Consider the following 17,993-nt stretch of genomic DNA (forward strand, 5'->3'; position numbering starts at 1 on the left):
AAGGTCACACAGCTAGTTTTTGTGTTAAGTGTCTGAGGCCGCATTTGAACTCAGGTTCCCCTGACTCCAGGGCCAGTGCTCTATTCATTAAACCAGGTAGCCGCCCCAACAATTCAATTTTGATAGAAGTTTCACACACATTGTGTTCCAGCCAAATTGGCCTCATTCCCTAAACGTGACATTCCATCTCCCACCTCAGTGATTTTGCATAGGCTGTCCGTTATACCTAGAATACTGTCTTTCCTCACCTCTGCCTCTTTCGAATACCTTGTTCCTTTGAAGTTCAGAGGCCAGGTCCTATATGAGCTCTTTCCTGAAGCCCTCCAAGGTTACAGCTAATTTCTTTCCTCTGAACTTATTTTGAATTTATGTAATATATATTATTTGTATTATCTTGTGTATATTTTCCCATTTATCTTGTATCCCCTAGTAGAATGTAAACTCCTTGATGACAGGGCAAATAAAAAAAATAGTCCCTGTCCTTAAGAAGTGTATAGTCTATTTATATGAGCTGCTGTCTAGTCATATCTCAGGGGGAATGGGAGAAAGGGACAAAATATTTATTAAGCCCCTACCATGTGCCAAGCATTTTACAAATATTATTTGATATCTACCATCACTTACATTTTTTAATCCAAGTATATGACTTTACATTCATCTCTATTTTTTATCTCATTTGATCTGACTTCTTCGAGTTTTTCAAGATCTCTTTGCAAACTCACTCTGTTGTCTAATGTGTGATTACCTTCATGTTTTCTGGAAATCTTTTAGTAATGCCATTTATTCTTTTATCCAAATAATTGATTTTTTAAAAAATATTGAATAGAACAGGATCAAAGATCCCTTCCAATTGACATCAATTCATTAATGACTACTCTTTGGGTTTGGCCATTCAACCAGTTCCAAATTTACCTAATTTTACTATCATCTAACCCACATCTCTCCATCTTGTCCACAAGGATAGCAAGAGAAACTTTATCAAATGCTCCCCTGAAATCCATATATATTATAGTACAAAGGGACAATCTCCTGGGGAAAAAATGTATTTTTGCCTAAAATTTGTGGTGCAGCAGTGGTTGTCAATGTAGCCTCACTATGTACTATAACCGGTTTGCATTTATCAAATATGTATTATCATTTGTATCAATGAATGATTTGTTATACAGAAGGGGTGATGAAGTGGGTGGCATAGACCAACAAGGAGGGAGGAACTAGCTTACAGTGAATCATCTCTTAAAAGGAGTGAGTAAGGAACTCTGGATTATGGTTGAATACTTTGCTTTGTATAATTCTGTACTCTCAAGAAGAATAAACTGAAGCCTTATTGATGCTCAGAGTATTTAGCAGATGACCTCACAAGCAAGGCCTGATGAGGGGTCTATCCCTTAGAAAAATCAAGTTAAACCTTTACTGGCTCTAGATGTTTGCATATGTGATAGGAGAAAATTAATCCAGTTCTCTGTTTTAAAACTTTGATATGTGCCATGTAAATATGTTCTTTTAAAAAAGTTCTGGCATGGGTAAACATTTTAGTGACTTCCAGACCTTTGATGATAAAACAGAAGCTTATCTGTTAAAAGTCTGTAAAACTTGCAAGTTTCTAAAAGTGTTTAATGAGTAAAGTTTATTAATTACATGCGTATTTCCATATAATTTATTTAAAGAGGGAACCAAGAGTACCTAGAGAAGCCAGTTGCCAAGTAAACAATTGATTGGAAAAAATATTTTAGGATTTTTATGTAGAACAGCAGTATCATAATGGGACATTTCAAAAAAATTTCCTTTCTGCTTATTCATTAGCAGGGAAACTACTTCTCAGGAAGCAGGGCAGTACTGGCCAGAAACAGTGGCCCAAGAATCCTCCATGCGTTTGAGGTTTATAACCAAGTTGTCCTCATCAGGCAGGATTGGAGAGTCAAAGTTTAATTCCAGAAAGGTTCAATCACTAATGAGGGACTATAAAATATAAAGCAAATCATGGCTTTATAACATGGCTTTATACAAGAGATATTTCCAGAGCTCAGAAAAAAAGTGTGTAGGTTAGAAACAAAGTATCTACAATATGAAAGAGTGTGAAATAAGGGTTAGGTTTCAAGTGTAAGGATGGTTGATCAAGTGAGTCCTTGATCAATTTGATGAATTCCCCAACTATTTTAATGAGATGACATGGGAATGGTCTTTTTTTTTTATGTGTCTAAGTAGCCAATCCCAGTCTTATTCAGATTTGGGTGTCTAACAGTTGGGTCCGAACTTGGACAGAATCCCTGCATCCTTTGGGTCTCTTGTGTGATCTTTAGGCCACCTTTCTTGTTACTCTGAACAGGTTTCTGTGAGTAATAATCATTCATGTTCATACAATACTTTAAAATATTCAGAGCACTTTCTTTACACTCTCTGAGGCAGATAATGTGAGTATTACTAGCCTGTTTTACAGATGAAAAAACAGGATTAGAAGGATTAAATCGAGTGGGTCATAGAGCTGATGGGGGATTGGAACCCAGGTCTCTTCAGTTCAAACCAAGTGTTTTGAGCTATTTCCAAAATGCCTTGCATAGAAAGTAGAAAGACAATTTTGAAGCCAAACTGTTTCAAAGTGTCAACTTCTGCAAATCTTTCGATATAACAAAGGTGGTTGTGGTGGTATAAACTCTAGCCTTAAGGAAAGCCAGGGTTACATTAAATAATGATTGGAAATAGCTGCAACTTAATAATAATTTCAGTCAAGAAGTATTTCTAGAATCTCTATTATTTGCTGTGCTAGACACTAAGCAGGATAGAAAGGTGAATATCTTTGTTCTCAAGTAATTTAGTAAAGTTGGGGAACAGGAGAGGGAAAGACAATAAAATAATTATAAATTCATAAGAAAAGTATACCCAAAGTTCTCTAAGAATTCACTGGAAGGATGTGGTAGGGGCTTAATAAGTATTTGTTGAATGGAATTGGATTGAGGGAGATATTTTTTAGCTGTGAAGGCCCCACTGAAAGGGCAGCATTTGAGTTAGACGGACACTTACTTGGATCTAAAAGTTTGATTTTTTTTTTTTACAACTTATGCAAGTAGTCTGGGGTGGGCCAAGTGCAGCAGTGAAAGGAAAGTCCAGTAAAATAATTAGGTGAACTAAGTGGGCTGGAGTGGACCAGTTGCCTTGGGCTGAGGTGCCAGAGATCTGGGCTGCTTGAAATGTATAGGGAAAATTCAGGGACTGGGTTGCTTTCAAAGTCATGGTCTTTTCCTTTTAGGGGTTCAGTTCCCATCACCCCATCACAGACATCCATCTCTGCTGGGAAGGCACCACACAAACCGTAAGTATCACAAGGAAGAAAGAACAGCTTAGAAGGTAATGGCAAATGTGTGCTTCATCTATCTGCACCAAAAAGACTACAATGGAGTAATCTAGGATGTAGAAGTCATAAACTTTTCCCCTGAGACCGTGGTTTTAATGAGGCTGACCAAGCAGCAAGGAGGGTGGAACTGGTTTATGTGATTCATCTTTTAAAGGAATGAGTGCTGATTAAAAATGTAGAGATAAGAGTTAAATTGCATCATCCAAAGCTTTGGATTCTCACTGTTCACTCCCATCTTTGCCATCTAACTTAAATTTACCAGGGGAAAAAGAAGCAGGTGATTCTGACTAGTGAAGAAATAGAAGATTTTTTGTAACTCTGTCTCTAAACCACATGAATGTATTTATTTAGGTCTGCTCTGACAGGATCTGCAATGTCACTCTTCTTTTCTTTGGAGGGGTCACAGGAATAAGGGGCTAAATTGCTATGGAGAAAAAAATTGAAAGTTCTGTTTTAGGACTTTTAAAAAATAAGCTTGCTATTAAAGCAGATCTGCATATTATGGATTATCCTGAGAGCAAACATACTTCTTAAGAGTGTGATTCATTTTAAGGGATTTCATTGCTGCCTAGGGTCAGGACTAGGCATTGCTGCACCCTGGGAATGACCTGGGTATTGCTAAAACACTGCTGTATCCCTGTTATCCCCAGCTCTACTTAGATGACTGACCTACTTCCTTTTCTTTTCTTTTTTTTAAATTTTTTTGGTCTTTATTAATTTGTTTATTTACTTTTAGTTTACAAGATTCAGTTCCACAATTCCTTGAATTTCAAATTTTCTCTCCCTCCCCCCAACCCCCATGACAGCATACAATCAAGTATAGGATCTGCAAATACTTTTCACATTAGACTTTAGTCAGGTTATAAAGAAGGATTGTATCTGAGGGAATGAACAATGGGAAAGACGAAACAAAACCAAACAAGAAAAAGAAAAAGATCAGGTAGTTTGCTTCAATCTGGATTCAAACTCAGTTCTTTCTTTGGATGTAGACATCTCTCTCCATTACGAGTCTTCTGGGGTTGACTTATAACCCTGCATTGCTGAGAAGAGTCCAGTCTATCAAAGTTGGTCGTCAAACATACGTGTCTGTAATTGTGTACAAATTTCTCCTGATTCTACTCTTCTCACTCAGCATCAGTTTGTATAAGGCTCTCCAGGTAAATATGAAGTCCATCTGCTCCTTGTTTCTTATAGCACAATAGTATTCCATTACATTCATATACCACAACTTGTTCAGCCATTCCCCAATTGATGGGCATCCCCTTAATTTCCAATTCTTTGCCACCACAAAAAGAGCTGCTATAAATATTTTTGTACATATGGGTCTTCCTCCCACTTCTATGATCTCTTGGGATACAACCCTAGAAGTGGTATTGCTGGGTCAAAGGGTATGAAATTATTTATAGCCCTTTGGGCATTATTCCAGATTGCTCTCCAGAATGGTTGGATCAGTTCACAATTCCACCAGCAATGCATTAGTGTTCTAATTTTTCCACATCCTCTCCAGCATTTATCATTTTCCTGTTTTGTCATCTTAGCCAATCTGACTGGTGAGATGTGGTACCTCAGAATTGTTTTGATTTGCATTTCTCTAATCAATAGTGATTTAGAGCATTTCTTCATATGCTTATAGATATCTTTAATTTCTTCCTCTGAAGACTGCCTGTTCATATCTTTTGACCATTTATCAATTGGGGAATGACTTATATTCTTATAGATTTGACTCATTTCTCTGTATATTTTAGAAATGAGTCCTTTATGAGAGACATAGGTTGTAAAAATTCTTTCTCAATGTCCCACTTCCCTCTTAATCTTGTTTACATTGGCTTTGTTTGTACAGAAGCTTTTCAATTTAATGTGATGAAAATTAATTCTTGTATAGTCATAAAGTATTTCCCTCTCCACAAATCTGACAAGTAAACTATTCCTTGCTTTCCCAGATTGCTTACAGTATCAACCTTCATACCTAGATCATGCACCCATTTCGACTTGATTTTGGTATATGGTGTTAGGTAATGGTCTATGCCCAGTTTCTGCCATACTATATTCCAGTTTTCCCAGTAGTTTTTGTCAAATAGTGAGTTCTTATCCCCCAAACTGGTGTCTTTGGGTTTATCAAACAATAGGTTACTGTAGTCATTGACTGCTGAATCTCGTGTGCCTAATCTTTTCCATTGATCTACTACTCTATTCCTCAGCCAGTACCAAGTAGTTTTGATGAGTGCTGCTTTATAATACAGATTAAAATATGGTATATAGCTAGACCATCTTCCCTAGCATTTTTTTCATTAATTCCCTTGATATTCTGGACCGTTTGTTCTTCCAAATGAATTTTGTTACTATTTTTCTAGTTCTATAAAGTAGTTTTTTTGGTAAATCGATTGGCATGGCACTAAACATATAATTTTTAATTTAGGTAAAATTGTCATTTTTATTATATTAGCTCGACCCAGCTACGAGCAATTGATGTTTTTCCAATTAGTTAGATCTGACTTTATTTTTGTGAAAAGTGTTTTATATTTATGATCATATAGGTCCTGGGTTTGTTTTGACACCTACTTCCTTTTCAAGTCATACTATCACTTTGGTACACACATGTATATGTAGATTTGGATGTATAGATGTACATATACATCTATATGTGTATATATGTATATATTATATGTCTATATGTATTGTATATATGCATGTAATGTGCATCTATACAAATCGACACACATGCAAATATAAATATACTGTATGTATACATATATGTGTATACACACATTTGATTCTGATGAGGTATGGGCTCTGGGAGCCCCTTTTACTTCTCCTAGAGTCCTAGAGGTACATGCTCTGGGAACCTCCCTTGGATTCTTGATTAAATTATCTCATTTGATGAGGCATTTGCATGAGGCAATAAGCCTTACATTGTGGCTGGGCCCAAACCTCTAGCCTAGTTACTAACTGCTAACTACTAGCCTAGTTACTAGCTTAGCCTTCCATTGTTCATCTACTTCCCACCCTTGAGCCTATCAAAATATCAATACACCCTTGAACTGGTCTAGCCCACCACTGTCTGTAGCCTCCAGCCACCTCCCACTCTTAATCACTCATTGACCTCATAAATTCCTACTGAAGACCCTCCCCAAACTCCTCCTCTAGACCACCCCTACATTCGTGAGAGCGCCATAGAATGACCCAGCACAGACTTACTCTGTGTCTAATGCAAGCGAACTTCTAATAAATTTTACTTTTCTTTGACTGAGAAGACTTGAGTCGAAATCATTCGGCAGGACCTGGCATGTTGGTATTTTGGGGTCTCCAGAGCAACCCTAACCCTCTTAGTGGGTAACCTCTTCAATTCCAACATGCAGTCAATGTTTTGTAAGAGTATCTAGGAGGAAAGACTGATCAATAGTGTTAAAATCTGCAGAAAGCTCAAAAGAGTGTGAGGCCTGAGAAAAAAGCCTATTAAATTTACCAGTTTTATCATTGCTAACCTTTGTGAGTTTGTGAGAATAGTTTTAGTTGAGTAATAGGTTTAGGATCCAGATTTTGAGGGACCAAGAAATGAGTGGGTGATGAGGAAATAGAGACAGTCAGTGTTAGAATGATCTTTCTAGTCATTTTGACATGAAAGATAGGAGATTTAAAATGATAGTATGATAGGTTCAAATGAAGGTTTTTTGAGGATGAGGGAGACCTGAGCATATATTTAGGCAGCAGAGGAGCCATGACATTGAAAATGGGGGTAAGAGAAACTGGGGAGAGATGAGTCATGGAATAAACTCTTAAAGGAATTGGGAGAATTGGGGTCAAAGAAAGGCACAAAGAGGGCTTAGTCTTGACCAGGAGGAGAGATGAAACCAATTGATAGGTAAAGAAACACGTAGAGTGGTTTTAAGGTGTGAAGTAGTGGAAGAGAGGGAGCTCACATCCAGTGACCTCAGTTTTCTGAAGTAGATGATGTCATCTTCTGAGAGAGTGGTGATTGGACTGTTCCTGGGGGAAAGGAGGTGGTTAAAGAGAAAGCAAAAAGTTTAGAAAAAGCTCTATAGAAAGTGTTACAAAGAACCAACCAGGAAAGACTAAAAGAGCCTGACTGAAATTAGATCAGAGGAATTTGTAGTGGGTGAAGAGAGGGTGGCTCACAACTTCCTCCAGAGGTCAGGCAATTGATAGTAGGAGTAGGGAATGCAAATGGTGGAGCTAACTCTGGTTTGGGAATTGGCAGAATATGAACATTGGAAGAACTGAAGGACAAAGGTGTCGAAGATTAAGGATAATGTATAGTTGGACTGGTTAACTTGAGCATGAGAACTGAGAAGGGAAATAAGTGAAACTGGAGCAGGGGCAATAGACTGGAAATACAGAGAGGGATGGAGAGAGTATAACTCATAGTGAGAAAGAATAGATTTGGGAGGAGGCAGAGAGACATGTAAGGTGAGGTCCTTATCATCAGAGAATGTCATACTTCAGGACTGTGGAGCTGACATTTAGATGATGGTGAGGTCTAAGCTGTGGACATTTATAGGTTGCCAAAACAGAATGGAGATGTAGGCTATGGGAGTTGATGAGCTAAATAAACTTGGAGGCTAGGGTATTTTAGGGGATACTGAAATCCCAAAGGATGAGTGCAGGGGGTGGATTGGAGATGAAAACTGACTCAGTTTGAACTCCTTGAGAAAGAGGAGAGAGAGCCCAGAGGATGGTGGAGCAACAGGATCAATATGGATAGATTAAACTTGTGTTTGAGAGGTTGCTGGGGGATATAGCGAGAGGAAAGGTCTGCAAAGTAGCACCTCCTGTCCTACTGTTTTGAGGTGGTGCGCCAGAAAAAAATAATCAGCCTGGAAAAAAAAAAATCCAACCTCTGGAATGGGTGTCGGAGGATAAGGTGTCTTCCAAAAAAAAAAAAAATAGCTTTCTATAGCTAACATGTTTATGCTGTTTACTATATGCCAAGCAATCTGCTAAGTGCTTTACAATTATTATCTCAATTGGTCCTCGAAGTAACCCTGGGAGGTAGGTGCTATTATTATCATGATTTTATAGAGGAGGAAACTGAGACAAATAGAGTGAAGTGACTTCCCTCGGGTAGTACAGCTAGTAAGTATCTGGGTCTGAATTTCAACTAAAGTCTTCCTGACTTCAGACTAGGTACTCTATCCCTTGCACCACCTAAAGAAGAAATCTACTATGAAGGGGAGCTTGTTAATTATGCTGTGTAGGTTACTGAGAGGGTCAGACTCAGCTGATTGAATCTAGACCCATGAATTGCCTGAGGCTGATCATACATTATCATTCCCAGACTCTAACTATTTTGTAAAAGTCCCAAACTTTCCCCTCCAGAGATTCCTGAGCTTTCTCTTTGGAGTTTCACTTGTTATGCAAAACAGCTTACTCTGCAAAATTGTGAGACATCCCCAACTCCTCCTACCTGAAGCCTGATGGGTCCCTCTGCCTAAACCCTCCCATCTGCAGCCTGGTGGGTCCCTCTGCCTAAACCCTCCCACCTGCAGCCTGGTGGGTCCCTCTGCCTAAACCTCTCCCACCTGCAGCCTTCCCCTTTCCCTCTGCCTTAGTACCTTATATAAATCTTATTCCCAGCCTCCTCCTTGGGTACCCCAGTACTTGCTGTGTGGCACCTGAGCTGCAACTAGCTTGCCCTGATTAAAGACCTTCATTTTGCTATATTGGCTGTTTTCTTTTGAATTCGGGTTGACAAGAGCATAAAGGTTGAGCAGGCAGAATCAGGATAAAGTGTGGGAACGTATAGGACTTTAACACAGGGATGACAGTGCAAGAAGAGGAAACAAGGGGAAGGAGTTTTCAAAGGTTCATCAGATGGTTACTGCAGCCCGGGCATTAGGTGAGTAGGAGGGGAAGTTTGCTAGTCATCAGACAAGGGAGTACCACTTGAATAGAGTACTCAATTGAGTAGAGCTAGGGGAGGATTGGTGGAAATGGATTGTGAGGAAGGTCCTGTGTAGAAGAAGCCACTAATATGGGGCAATATGCAGCTGTAGATCTCTTCACAATTCTCCCCATAGCCTGGCATCATGGTTAGGGAGTTAGGTGGCAATGGCAGCCTCCAGGGTCACATGACAAAGGGAACATATGGCTGTTTTACTTCTTCCCAGTCCTAAAGCAACCTGGGCTGAGGCCCAGAGAATAGTATAGGCATTCTGGTTCCTCTTTGTTCATGACCATTATCCATTTGCCCTCTGGTGGTGATGCAGGGTTGAGCAGGTGTGGGCATTATGGTATTCTCACTAAGAGGCCTAGCCACTGAATTGGGCGTTATCTCCCTCAAAGTGAGAACCAGTAAAGACCTTAGCCTAAAAGAGTCAGGGTCTCCCATTGTATCCTGGGCTATCTCCAGTCGTCCTGATGAATATCAGGCCACTGAACTCAGATGACTCTGGAGGAGAAAGTGAGGATGGTGACCTTGCACATCCCTCCCTCACTCAAATCCAAGTCAGCTGCAAGTCATGCCCTCATCTTCCTGATGTAACAGTCCTCTTCCAATGGATAGGAACACTGGAACAGTGGATAGAGTGTGGGCTGAGTTCAGATGTAGCCTGAGACACTTATTAACTGTGTAACCCTGGGCAAGTCACTTAACTCTGATTGCCTTAAAAAGTCTAACCCTCTCATTTTACAGATGTGACACTTTTTGCCTTTTATTCAAGGCATTTATAAATTCCAACTGTAGGCCCAATCTACTTGTGTCTAGAATCACTTATCAAGGGATTATAGATTTTCTTCTGGAAAGAGGGTATCCAGGTCAGCCATCTCTTCATTTCCCACCTCTCAACACTCTTCTGGATTTCTCTATCATGTCATGGGCTCTTTTATACAATTGGAGGCTAGGTCCATTAGGGCCTCTTTTGATCTTCTGTTCTTGAGGTTGCAGGCTTAGACAGTCTATTTTATTTTATTTTTTATTTTTAAGCAATCGGGGTTAATCAGGGTTAACTTGCTCAAGGTTACAGGGCCAGTTATTTCTGGGTATGGTGCTAAGTATCTGAGCCCGGATTCGATCCCCAGGTCATCCCGACACTGGAGCCGGTGATCTTACTCGCTGTGCTACCTGGCCGACCCAGACAGTCTATTTTAATCACACTAAACAGTTTTTCTGGCTGAAGAGTTAGATTATGCCTTTGGGTAGCATAAGACCCTTGAGAATTCTGCTGGAAATTCCTAGGAAGACATCCTGGCAAATATATAGTGGATTGGGGGCAGAGTTATAGCACAGACTGAGTCTGTCTTCCCCAGGGAAATGAGCATAGAGTCAGTTCAAATCTGCCTATCACAAGAGAAAATGGAAATGGAGATCAGAAGACAAAACTAAAATGCCAAAGGGGTTAGGTAAGAGCAAGACTGATACAGAGGCAAATGGACCGTTGATTTGTTGTTGATTTATTGACTGACTCAAACTTGAGGAGGCTGGATGTAGCACATATGTATAAACTGACTCTCCCTCTTCGTTAGGGACTTGATGATCCAGCTGGCAGAGGTCTTACAGAATCTCATAAAATTTTTACCAATTCAAATCTATTCAATTCGACAAACATTTGTTAATTATCTAGTTTGTTTAAGGCACTGCGCTCAAGGTTACTGTATCCCTGATTCACTTGGAATTCAGCATCTGTCAGATTCTTTCTCAACCATAAAAAGTCACAGATACGTTCCCAAATCTATGGACTTCCTCCTCTTTTGGACTATGAATATCACTCAGCAATAGAAAGGGGCTTGAGTCTTGAATTAGCCCCTTACTAGCTGTCACTCTGTGGCAGTCCCTTTCTCTCTAAAAACTTGACTCTCTTCTTCGCACTAACTACTTCATAAGGGGCCCATTTTGGTGCAGCAGGAAAGCAGTACCCTGCTGGGGCAAGTAGTGAGAAATGTGTCTTCAAATCAACGTGAAGTTGCAATTTATGATGTGAAAATAATACAGTGAGTCAACAAATATTAACGACAATATACTAGGGCCTGGCAATACAAGGTAACACATAAGCAGGAGTGTGCTGGTAAATGTTTAGACCTTGGGTAGGGGCTTTGAAGGAATTAGGGAATTCTCAAAGACAGAAGTAAGGAAGGAGTACATATCAACCAAGGGGCACAGCCTCTGCAAAGGCATGTAGATAAAAGATGAGAGGTTGTGTGTAAAAAACAGCAGGAAATAAATCCATTTTAGCTGGAATGAAGAGTATGTGAAGGGGAATAATGTATAATATGCCTGAAAAGGTAAATTAGATCCAGATTGTGAAAGGCTTTAAATATCAAAGGAATTTGTGTTTGATCTTAGAGGTAATAGGGAGCCCTGGAGGCTTCTTGAGGATAGGAGTAACATGGCCATATTGGTACTTTAGTAATATCCCTTTGGCAGGAAATGATAAAGACAAATTAACTTGGAAAGGGAATTAATTGCTACAGTGCCTCTCAGGTGTTATTAATAATGCAAGCATATCTGGTAAATTACTATTTTAGCAAACCAGTCAAATAGTTGTTCTCTGTTCCCTCAACTTCCAGTAACTAAACATCTTCCTACTTTCTAAGTCAAGCATCCCTACTCTGGTCTCACTTTTCTCCCTTTGAAATCCTAACATCCAAAGTTAATTAGTTGAGATTTTTTTTGCATTTTCTGCCCTTGAAATCTCTTGTCCTTTGGCTTCTTATCCCTTTCCAATCCCAGCCCTGGGTTACCTTCACCATTTGCTTTCTCTACTTCCAATCCTGTGCTATTTATTGAACAATAATGGAGGAAGTCACACAAACATGCTGATTAGACCCTCTAAATTTGTTATCTGATCTCAGTTGGGCCCTCTCTGCTACATGGTCATCCTTTAATTTGTCAGTGATTGACCCCTTATCATACTCTCCATGGCATTTTTTCCAAAACTTCTCTCCTCAAACCTCCTACACCTTCTCCTTCCTGCTTCCTCATATTAGAGGACTTAAAGATAGGGACTTTGCAGCCTCAATGCCATATCTGGCCCTCTAGGTCCTGAAGTGAGCCCCTTTGACTAAATCCAATAAAAGGATTTTGTTCTGTGAAGTTTGGAGGCAGTCAAAGGGCCCCCCTTGAGGACCTAGTGGGCCACACATGGCCTTGAGGCTGCAGATTCCTCACCCCTGAGTCCTAGTCTTATACTTAATACTTCACTTATGTAGTAGAGAAGACCTTGGGGATACACACACACACCTTTATCTGCTAATTATTTATATATTTTGGATATCAAATTCTTATCAGGAGCTATGAAAGGTATATGATCTACTTTTTAATATGGCATTTACCATTAAGTTCATTTGTCTGTTTTGAATTTGTTGCAGAATATGGTATAAGGTGGGCAGCTAGATGACTCAGTGGTCCTGGAGTCAGGAAGAAAATCCAGCCTCCAATACTTACTAGCTGTATGATGCTGGGCAAGTCACTTAACCTCTGTTTGACTTAATCCATTGGAGAAAGAAATGGCAACCCCCTCCAGATCTTTGCCAAGAAAATCCCACAGACAGCATTGGAGTACTATGGTCCACAGCGTCACAAAGAGTTGAATATGACTGAATGACTGAACAACAACATGGTATCAGGTGTTGGTCTAAGACTAATTTCTATCAGACTGCTTTCCAGTTTTCCTAGTAGTTTTTTTTTTTAATCAGATAGGGAATTCTTTCCTAAGTAATTTATGTTTTCCAATTTATTGAACATTGATTGAGTTTTATTGTTTCTGATTCTCCTTTGTCCAGTCTGTTCTATCTAATATATATATATACATATATGTATATATATATTTTAAAACAATACCAGATAGTGTGGCTGCTTTGTAATATAACTTGAAATTTGAAAATACCCTGCCTCCTTCATCATTCCCTTGATATTCTAGATGTTTTTTTTCTTTTCCAAATGAACTTTATTATTTTTTCAAGTTTTGTGAAGTATCCTAATTGGATTTTTATATCATTAAAAGTATAAATTCACTTCCATAGTGTTGTCATTTTTATTTTATTGGCACAACCCATAAGCATTAATATTCCTTGAACTATTTGAGTTATTCTTTATTTCTCCCTTTTCAAGTCATCCTTCACATAGTTGCCATATTGATACTTCTTATGCACAGGTCTGAATATATAATTCCCCTGCTTAAGAAACTTGAGTGGCTCCCTTTCGCCTCTAGCATCAAGTATAAGCTTCTCTGTTTGGCATTCATATTCCAACTCCAAGCTATCTGCCCTGTCCAGTTGATCAGTGGAAGGAGATCTGGTTTTGGAGTCAGATGGGTCTGGCTTAAAATCCCACCTCTGACCCTTAAAACCTGTATGACCTTGGGCAAATCACTTAACCTCATCTCTCAAATATAAAATGAGGGAGTCTGAGGAGATGGACTCAGAGGTCCCTTCTAGAAGAGCTCCAGATCTATGCTCTTACCTGTATTCCTAGGTTGATTTTATATTAACCTGTCACCCACACTAACACATACGTGCATGCTCTACGTTGCAGGCCAAATGACCTTTCTATTTCTTGTACATGACATTGCATTATCTGTTTCTGTGCCTTTGCACAGGCTGACCCCTGTACCTGGAACAATCTCCCTGTTCACCTCTGCTTCTAAGAATTCTGAACTCCCATCAAGGTTCAGCTCACATCCCATCTCCTACATATGAACTTTCCTGACCTTCTCCTAGTTGTTAGTGCTTCTCCCCCAACTGAAGTTGTTTTTAATTTTCTCTTTATAAATATTTATTTAGCTAAGTACATTTTTTTTCTTATGCAGAAGAATCCTTATGGGGAAGGGCCATTTCATTTCTTTTTTTCTTTGTATCCTCAGCACTTAATACACTAACTGGTACATAGTAGGTACTTAATAAATACTTATTAAATTGAATTGGTGATCTGGTTGGCCATCTGCCATCACTTAGACAACACAAGCTATCATGGTTTCCACATTTGTAGTATCATGGGAATGAGGGAACTTTTGTGCCCCAAATACTGGGATGCTCCCACCTCACCTTGCTCCCTATTGTTGTTTAGTTGTGTGAGTTGGTATGTATGCCTCCCCTGGAAACTGCCAAGGAGGGAGGGAGCTGAGTCAGGTTATGAAGGGTAGCCATTGAAGATGAAAACTCACTCTGTACTATGATAAGTTGACTATTAGGAGCTTGGTGAATGTATGACTCATTTGCTCACATTTTCAAAGGAGTGGTTCATTTTTATTTACTCTTTTTCTCTTCTCACTTCTTGAAATCTGGCTTTGGTTCCTACTTTGTTCTCATATACATGTTCAGTGCCCTATCACAAGCTCTTTATGGAAAGGAACATCTTAAACTCAGTATGTCTAAAATAGAACTCATTGCCTTATCTACAAAACCCTCCCTCCCCTCTTCCTGACTTCCCCTATTATTGTGAAGGGTACCACCATCCTTCTAATCACCAAGGCTCCCAACCTAGGTGTCATTCTCAACTTCTTACTCTCACACAACTACTCTAATCAGTTACTAAGTCCTGTTATTTCTGTCTTCACAGCATCTCTTATATATTCTTCCTTTCTCTGACACTGCCACCATCCTGTTGAAGGCCCTCATTATCTTATGCCTAGACTATTGCAATAGCTTGATAGGTCTGTCGGCCTCAAGTCTCTCCCCATTGCAGTCCAAACTCAGTTCAACTCTGGTCAAATTAATCTTTCTGAAGTGCACATTTAACCACGTTAACCCCCCCCCCCCAATTCAATCAATTCCAGTGGTACCCTGTTGCTTCTGAGTTCAAATCCTCCCTTTGGCTTTAAAGCCCTCCATAATCTGGCCACTCTCTACCTTTCCAGTCTTCTCACTCCATACAGCCTTCTTCCCCATGCCACATCCTCTGTGAGCCATTGACACTGGCTTCCTTGTTATTTCTTGCTGTACCAGGGATGGGGGACCTGTAACTTCAAGGCCTCATGTGGCTGTCTAGATCCTCAGGTGCAGCCTTTTGATTTAGTCCAAATTTTACAGAGCAAATCCTTTTATTAAGGGGATTTGTTCTGTGAAATTTGGATTCTGCAAGGGCTGCACTTGAGGACCTAGAGGGCCACATGTGACCCTGAGGCCACAGGTTTCTCCCTTCAGCCCCCAGACTCCATCTCCTTATTCTAGGCATTTTTATTTGCTGCTTACCAGGCCTAAAATCTCTCCTTCATCTTCACCGGCTAGCTTCCCAGGCTTCCTTCAAATTCCAGCTAAAATCCCAGTTTTTGCAAATAGTCTTTCTGTATCAGCAAGCACCCTAGCATACCCAAGATGGCTGTTAGTACAGGTTCTTTGATCTGCTTTTCTAAAGGAAAGCAACTCAAAAAGGGATTAACAATCTTACTTTAATCAAACATATATCATTTACCTAGTTCAGGAGGGAAAGTCAGCAGGCTGAACTTCAGAGAATACAAACAGAAGTTACAAGCAGACAAAAAAGTACAGACAGAGAAACAGATCAGCAGATAGGCTTCCAGCTGTCTGACCATTACATCCATACCTAGTCAGTTACCAGAGAGAAAAGCACCAACATCTGGGTTTTCAAAGCCTGGGAGCTCAATGGCTGCCCAGAGCCTCATCTGGCCAAATCACACAACTCTTCCCATGAGTGAGCCCCAAAGCAAAACCTCACATCAGGGTATATATAACCTTCTCCAGGGTCAGAGAACATCACAACTTTTGTGACCGATTCTCCAGTCACCAAGTAACAAGGTGTGGGCGTTCCTGAAAGACAAGCCTCCCACCACAGGCTCCATGTAACCACATGCAGCCTATTAGGAGGCAGAGTATATTTTAAAATCAGGGAAGGTCCTCAAATTCACTTAAGCCTATCAAGGAGCCAAGGGGCAAGGAAGATCTTCAAATTCCCATTACACTTTCCCAGTGCCTCTTAATTCTAATGCCTTCCCTGTGTTAATTTTCTCTAAATTAGGGATCTTCCACATATCATGCTCATATGTAATTTCGTGTTATCTCCCCTGTTAGATTGTAAGCTCTTTGAGAGAAAGATTATCTTTTACTTTTCTTTGTAATCCCAGCATTTACCACAGTATCTGGCACATAGTAGGTGCTTGTAAGCTAAATTAAGATTAATGTAAGCTAATGTAAGCTAAATTAATTCAGACTGTCAGTGCAGGATTAGATCTGACTGTGCAGTTTCATCTTCATTTGCTCCCTCTTCTGGTCTATATTGTGTATCAGAATTGGAACTGAATAAGCTGTGAAGCTGGACCTACAGTAATAGTGGTCTATATTCCCACATATATATTGTGGGTATAACCAAAAGTAAATTTAATTCGGCTAAACATGTTTGAGTCTTTGATTACATCTCTCCATGGAAGGTATAGAAATTCCCATAATCACCTTACACCTCAAAGGGAACAAGTGATTGGCCCAGAATTGGAAATGAGTTGATTGGCTCAGACTATGACCATTTTGTGCCCCACTGCCATTCTGGGAATTAAAGGGATCCAAGGAGATCTCGAAGAGTTCAGTTAGAGGGAAATGCAGATAGATCTGAACACAAACCAGAGACAAGAGACCAGAAAGCTATACTGGATTTCTGGGCTAGAATAGGGTAAAGACTGCCTTGCCAGTCTGCAGGGAACTTTCCCTGCCCCATCCCCTAAGCCAACAGTTGTCAGCCATGGAAAATCAAAAACTTTGGCACCCCAAATGGCAGTGAGTATGGGCAGTGGTAAGATGACTGGAGTTTCTGGACCCCAAGTCCCTAGATCAAAATATGGGAAGGCAGTAGCTGAACATCTCAGGTTCAGAGGTAGTAACCATGGAAAAGAAAAATCCTGTGGCTTGATAATGCTTATTCCTGAGTAACAACCTTTAGGAGAAACAGCAGAAGTTCCTGCTTGAGCATGTAGTCCTGGAGCTAGAGGGGCATTAAGGACAGAGATGTCATGAAAAGGAACCAAACCTGGACTTTATCCTTCACTAACTACATAAGTTATTCAGATGTAGGTTTATGGGATGAGGGTTGATGCCTCTCTAGGAAGTCTTGTTTCCTTTTTGAAGGTGTTTCAAAGTATTGGAGCAGTAAGGCTATGTTGTGTCTGTCTCATTGGGATAGAAAGCTGGACTCACAGGAGTGTGAGAGATCACCTTTATAGGAACATAGATTTCCTTTCCTTTCTGAGAGAAGTCCATCCCCTTAAGAGTACTACTATAAGTCTTCATGTTCCTAGAATGTAAAGAACTGACTCCTTAAAAACCCCAAGTTTATTTCACTTTTGAGGGCATTCCAAAATATCAGAACATACTATTATTTCACTGTTCTAAAATAGTATAAGAAATAATGCTAGGGGCGGCTAGGTAGCACAGCGAGTAAGAGCACCGGCTCCAGTGTTGGAATGACCTGGAGATCGAATCCCGGGCTCAGACACTTAGCAGCTACCCAGAAACACCTGGCCGTGTAACCTTGAGCAAGTTACTTAACCCCAATTGCTTAGGGGCCGCCAGGTGGCTCATCGAGTAAGAGCACTGGCTCCAGTGTCGGGATGACCTGGATCAAATCTGGCCTCAGATACTCAGCACCACACCCAGAAATAATAACTGGCCGTGTAACCTTGAGCAAGTTACTTAACCCCGATTGCGAAAGAAAGAAAGAAAGAAAGAAAGAAAGAAAGAAAGAAAGAAAGAA

At 40.0% G+C, this 17,993-nt stretch overlaps 1 long non-coding RNA gene across 1 annotated transcript; it reads left to right on the forward strand.

Moving 5' to 3' along the window:
* Positions 1-3,150: 3,150 nt before the first annotated feature.
* Positions 3,151-13,937, forward strand: LOC138163100 (uncharacterized). Its single transcript, XR_011168794.1, has 3 exons — positions 3,151-3,304; positions 4,336-4,503; positions 12,668-13,937. It is a non-coding gene; the product is annotated as an uncharacterized lncRNA (long non-coding RNA).
* Positions 13,938-17,993: the final 4,056 nt, after the last annotated feature.

The sequence above is a fragment of the Petaurus breviceps genome, unplaced genomic scaffold, assembly GCF_028583685.1.
Source record: "Petaurus breviceps papuanus isolate PSGF00001 unplaced genomic scaffold, PetGlider_PUasm1.0 187, whole genome shotgun sequence".
NCBI classification, from domain to species: domain Eukaryota; kingdom Metazoa; phylum Chordata; class Mammalia; order Diprotodontia; family Petauridae; genus Petaurus; species Petaurus breviceps.